Source organism: Moschus berezovskii, chromosome 26 (assembly GCF_049115385.1).
Source record: "Moschus berezovskii isolate FMDL1 chromosome 26, NW_MosBer_1.0, whole genome shotgun sequence".
NCBI classification, from domain to species: Eukaryota; Metazoa; Chordata; class Mammalia; order Artiodactyla; family Moschidae; genus Moschus; species Moschus berezovskii.
In genome coordinates, this window is record NC_142485.1 from 46,282,859 (window position 1) to 46,288,858 (window position 6,000).

The window sequence follows — 6,000 nt, forward strand, 5'->3', positions numbered from 1 at the left end:
AAAAAGGTTCAAAAGTAGACTGTACGTACTTTGTCACATATTCAGGAAGTTCACAAAAGATTAATAGGAAAACAGAACAGTAAGAATGAATTATACGAGTAAATTAAAGGCAGAACCCACATGTAAAGAGACATGCTGTCTCTGTCTACCGAGATCCAGCTGCATAATAAATATCACACCGTGATCTGAACGCATCTCTTGCTGGCTTTTTTTAATGTGCCGCTGAAAAAGTAAAAGTTACATTTGCTACTTATACAATCCAGAATGGCTATGTCATTGCAATCTAAAAATGTAGCCTAGGTTCATTCTTTAAACATGTTTAGAAACAGATGTAAAAAGATGATTTACATACAAATAAGGCCTTTGTCAGAGCTGTACTACACTGTCTGTCTGGGAAGTGGCACCTTCGCTGTCCAGCTGAATGGCTTCTCAGCAGGTGCAGGGCATCACGATTGGTCCCCGAAGAGTCTCACCGGAGAGGAGGGACCCGAGTCCAGAGACTAGGTTACCAGAGAGATTTTCATAGTCGTCTTCTAGTCATCCTTTCAGCCCAAATTTCATCAGAAGCTCACATTTAACACCCAGTACTTTTAAATCGCTTCACGCTGCAGACAAAAAGCATTTCTTGCTAGAAAAAGTACGGTTTAGGTCAGTCGTTAAAATCCAACAACCATTGGTTGGAATTAAGTTTGCTGATTTCAGAGTGATTGTTGGAGAGCTCGGTTACATTCTGAAAGGAGAATGCACACCGTGTCATGATGATTTTACAATCGCAGGAAAAGCCCTTCTCTCATGGTTTAACATGTAAAAGTTAAACAAGAATAATTACAATAAATGCATCATTTACAAAAGCCCTATATTTGTTCATAGGATTGATACAGACAAGCACTACAGTATATTCATTTGAAAGACTAAAATCAGGTATCAGAACACGAATTGATCTGAAAGGATATTTATAGCCTGAATATACAAGTAAGTAGTTATATAAATGAAGTCATAAGTTTACATAAACATAAGAAACATGTAATTCTAAAATATTTTCTCTATGGTATCCATGAGCTTTTCACTAATTAAAAACCCTGTCATAAAATATCTTCGGGTCCATATAACAAGTATCAACAGATTAAAGATTGCATCGAGTTGAAAATGTAGTCTCTGTCGTATCCTGGACGCTGTCTAATCACCTGTAGAAGTAGTGTGGGTAAACTGGAAACACACAGACGAGTCAGTCCTGGGACGGCGGCTGGTGCCCGAGCCCCTGCCCATCCAGACACACCCCCCACCCCATTCAGGGCTTCAGGGGCTTTGAGAATTCAGAGAAACACGGAGGACCAAGCAGATGAAGGAGAGAACTCTGTGGCGGACTTTATTCTGACGTATAGCTAAAAGCTGCTGGTAACAATCCCCAAAACCCAATCCAGCTTTCTAGCTGAGAGGGGAACAGGACAGAGCAGACAGCCTCCTGCCCTCAGAGCGGCTCGAGCAGAGCTGGGCCCCCAGGCCGGCCCCACCAGAGGACCGCCCAGAGCAGCAGCTGCAAGGGAGGGTGGCCCCTCAGCGGGGGCCGAGCCCCAGCTGCCGGTGCACCTCCGTGAGAAACGCTGGCAGGGCAGCCTTGAGAACCCTGACGCCCTGGGCTCTGCTCCCTCCGAGACTGTGCACGCAGGGCATGGCCAGCAGCACTGCCGCTGTGGGAGGGACACCTGTGGGCACAGACGCGCGGGAGCCTCGGGCAGTGCTCTGACCAGTCCTGCGCCAGCCAGGCGCCAAGGTCACGTTCTCTGCTGCTGAGGGCTCTCGCGGGCTGACCTCCGGAGGCCCGCTGACCCTCCACTCCCAGGGCGTGGCCTCCATGCCCCCGTGGGACCAGGCCGGCCAGTACTCACCCTGAAGCTCAGCAGGAGCAAGTCCTGACTGCAGCGGAGTCCAGTCTCTGCGTTCCCGCCACGCTGCCCAATCCCAGGAGCACGGGAGCAAGCGTGCAAACACAGAGTGCGGCTAGCCGTGCAACGTCACACGGGGCACGAGGACACACTCACACCCGCAGCAGCGCCCACTCCTACTGAGGGTCTGGGGAACCTTCTAGAGGGAGGATGAGCCGGGGAGAGCGAGCCTGGTGGCTGCCATCTAAAAACACCTGCCACCCGGGGACAGGCGGTCACACTAGAGCAGCAACGGCACATTCAATGACAGAAACGCCGACAGGGGGACAGCTACTCCACGTGAGCAGCTGACACTGTTTCTCCCTGGTCTCTCATCCCCTCCTTTCACTAATTAACAACTGCCTGAATCTGCCCAATGGAACTCAGGGAAGGTCATGGAGGCTGAATGAAGGCTGTTAATCAAAGAAACGGGGACACAAAGCCCTGTGCTCAGGAGCCCCAGGGGGCCCAGCTGCGGTTTGCTCATCCCGTCTTCCTATTCTGGGCCGCTCTTCCCTTTTCCATCCCCTGGTACATTTCACTGTCAGGGCACCGACCATGACACCCTTTCTCCGGGTTCAACCACAGTAGGGTCGAAGGGCTGCAGCTTCTCAGCCTCTCCTCTGCTGGCTCCTTCACCACACAGGACAGGGGCTGTGTGCACCCTGCTTGTTTACTGCGGCTGGAGACCACAGGTGGTGTGTTTGCTTGTGTGCTCACCCCTTTCGCTTCGGGGCAGGCTTGGGGGGGTACTGGAGGAGCCCACCACAAGGCGCCCTGGAGGTGGGGCATCAAGGCCTGGACAGAAGGATCGGTTCTTCCAAAATTGCTGGGGATGGGGGATGGAGCAATTTCAGGGCCTCCTCCTCCTGACACTTGGGAGTCTGTTCTTGGTTTTACTTTGCGTGTTTGTTGCAGGCTTCCCCTTTCTCTGTGAGCACTTTCTGAGCCCCCTTCCGCTGTCCGTAGACCCTAGGAGAAAGCCTGGCGAAGGCGGGGACAAACAGATCATTTACTCTCTGTATATCTTTGGTCGAGTTATTAACTCGTCTACACTTCGGTTTCCTTTCTAGGAACAGGCCAGAAACTCCTAGCTCCTGGGACATCCCAGAGGATGAAAGGAGGCAACCAGTTGACCGCCCATTGCCAGTCCTGGCACCGGCACATAAAGAAAGCAATGCCTTCTCTCTGTTCTCCCAAATGTCAGGCCCCAGAGTGTCCTCCCTTATGATAATCGGCCCCCGCCCCTACCCCCGCCCAAGAGAGGTATTCAGCTCAGCTCAGTGTCAGGAGACATGGGGGCAGGCGAGGGAAATTGACGGTGATTTTCCACTAGCTGTTCAGCACTGTGCTGGATATTTTAGGCATTGCTAGATCTTTCAGGCGTTATTTCGTTATTAGGCAGAAAGCACACAAAAAACGGTAATGACTCAGGCCTGCCTTGAACTTTCCTGCCTTCTGTGTGGCAGATTTCAGAGACTTAGGCCCTGGATTTCTCGTTCTGTGAGCCTGGCCACTGGGTGAGACCTGGTCCCCACTTCCCCTTTCCTGACTGGCTCTGCAGGCCAGCACACAGACCCCTTTTTCAAAGTTTCACAGACAGACTGACAAAGGAAGTAACACAAGTTTCAGAATCTCACAGGGCTCTGTGACTGCGGTCTGGATTCTGCCCCCTTTTAAGAGCTGGTTCTGAGATCCCCTTGACCTCTTGCCTGTTGCAGCCATGCCTGGGGCTGGGGGTCTGCAGTCTCCTGTTTCTTTTCCAACCTGCCCCCAACTCACCCCTGGCTGCAGAGTGTTCAGGCCACAGAGAGAGGGACCTTAGGACCTCCTGAGGCATTCGCGAGGAAATCCCCTTGGGGAATTTTCTCAAAATGGGATTTGGAAATTCTGTACCTTAGTCACTCCTGACAGAGGCAGCTCTGGGCAGTGACAAGATGGGGGGACAGGGATTTAGATCTGGGCTCTGGCCCCAGTTCAGCTCCAGTCCTCTTTGTGAGATGGTGGCAGACCTCTGCCCTTTGAGGCCCTCCATTTCCTCATCTAGGAAGTGGAGGTTTGACAGTATTGTTCCTGAGGCTGTTCTCGGTTGAAAGATACAAAACTAGAGGATTTGTGGTATTCTGGAGGAGAGTTAGGGGTACGTGTGCTATTGCCCCTAAAATCGATTCACATCACTTCTCCTGCAGCTAAGGCTGAGGGGTTATCTTATCATCTCTCCTTCCTTCCCGTCCAAGGGAAGGGACTCACCAAGGCCCGGGACTCACCTTACTCCCTAGCTCATGAAGTCCTTGTGTGGGCAGTACTGGTCGGTCCTTTCACCTCACTCCCTCTTTCACTCCTTCCCTTTCTCCGCCCCCCGTATCCACCCCTACCCACCCCCCCCGTCACCTTTCCATTCATTTCTACGTCTGTGACATGTAAAATTCTTCGGGGCTTCCCTGGTGGCTCAGTGGTTAAGAATCCACCTGCCAATGCAGGAAACACGGGTTCGATCCCTGGTCCAGGAAGATCACACATGCTGTGTGACTACTAAGCCTTTGTGCCACAACTACTGAGCCTGTGCCCTACAGCCCAGGAGCCACAACTACTGAGCCCATGTGCCACAACTATTGAAGCCCGCACGCCCTAGAGCCTGTGCTCCACAAGGGAAGCCACCGCAATGAGAAGCCTGTGCACTGCACCTTGAGGGCAGCCCCCGCCTGTGCAACCAGAGAAAAAAAGCCCTCACCGCAATGAAAATCCAGCACAGCCAAATATAAATAAAATAATAAAAAATAGAATTATTTGTTTATTAATGTGGAAAACAACTTAAGCAGGAGGGTATTGTACTGGGGGCCATTCTGAGTAGTTCACAGAGTGGACAGAGCATTGGAGACCCTGACTTGGAAAAAGGGCAAGTGAGAAACCAGGGCATCTGGGCGGCAGTGCTACAGGACGGTCTCATCAGGGCACCACTGTTGAATCAAATATACCCCAGCCATGTTTCCTATCCACGTCTCAATCTATTAAAGATTCATAGTCCTAGAAGAGGGAGGGTAAACAGCCAAGCTGGAGTCACTTGCTTGCTTCTTCGCTGGGAGAGGATAGAACTCTGGGCTTCGCAGTACCCCTGAGAATGTATACCCTGGAGGAGGAATAAGTCCATAAAAGGATATCACGATGATATTTGGAAGGGAGAATGGATACTATGTAAGGAAGTTAAGAAACAAACACAGAAACATATTAAACCCATACTCCACCCAACCCTCTACCCATTCATCTCTCCATCTGTCCATTTATCTATCTATACTTTCGGCCAACCAAGAAACACACTTAAAAAATAAGCCAAAGCCTTTTATTTTGTATTGGGGTATAGCTGATTAACAATGTTGTAACAGTTTCTGGTGAATGGTGAAGGGACTAGGCATACATATACATGTATCCCTTCTCCCTCAAACTCCCCTCCCATCCAGGCTGCCGCAAAACAGTGAGCAGAGTTCCCTGTGCTAGATCTGTAGGTCCTTGTTGGTTATCTATTTAAATATAGCAGAAGAAGCACACTGAAAAAGCCTTTTTTTTTTTTTTTTGGTCTGTGTGGCATGTAGGATCCTAGTTCCCTGACCAGGGATGGAACCTGTGCCCTCTGCATTGGAAGAGTGGAGTCTTAACCACTGGATCACCAGGGAAGTCCCTGAAGAAACATTTTTTATTCAGCACCGCTGAATCAGTCGGTAAAGCGTCTGCCTGCAATGAGGGAGAGCCAGGTTCGATCCCTGGGTTGGGAAGATCCCCTGGAGAAGGAAATGGCAACCCACTCCAGTACTCTTGCCTGGAAAATTCCACGGATTGAGGAGCCTGGTAGGCTATAGTCCATGGGGTCGCAAAGAGTCGGACACGACTGAGAGACTTCCCTTTCCCTTTCGTGTTCCAGAGGCCATATCAGGCACTTGATAGAGTGCAAACGTATCCCTCAGAAATATCCCAAAAGTCTTCTTGGATGTACATACGAAGGATGTATTTATGGAGCTGAAACAAAGATGAGGACCCAGAGAAAGGAATTCATGTCTATCCACGCACTGGAGGGCCTCTAACAACA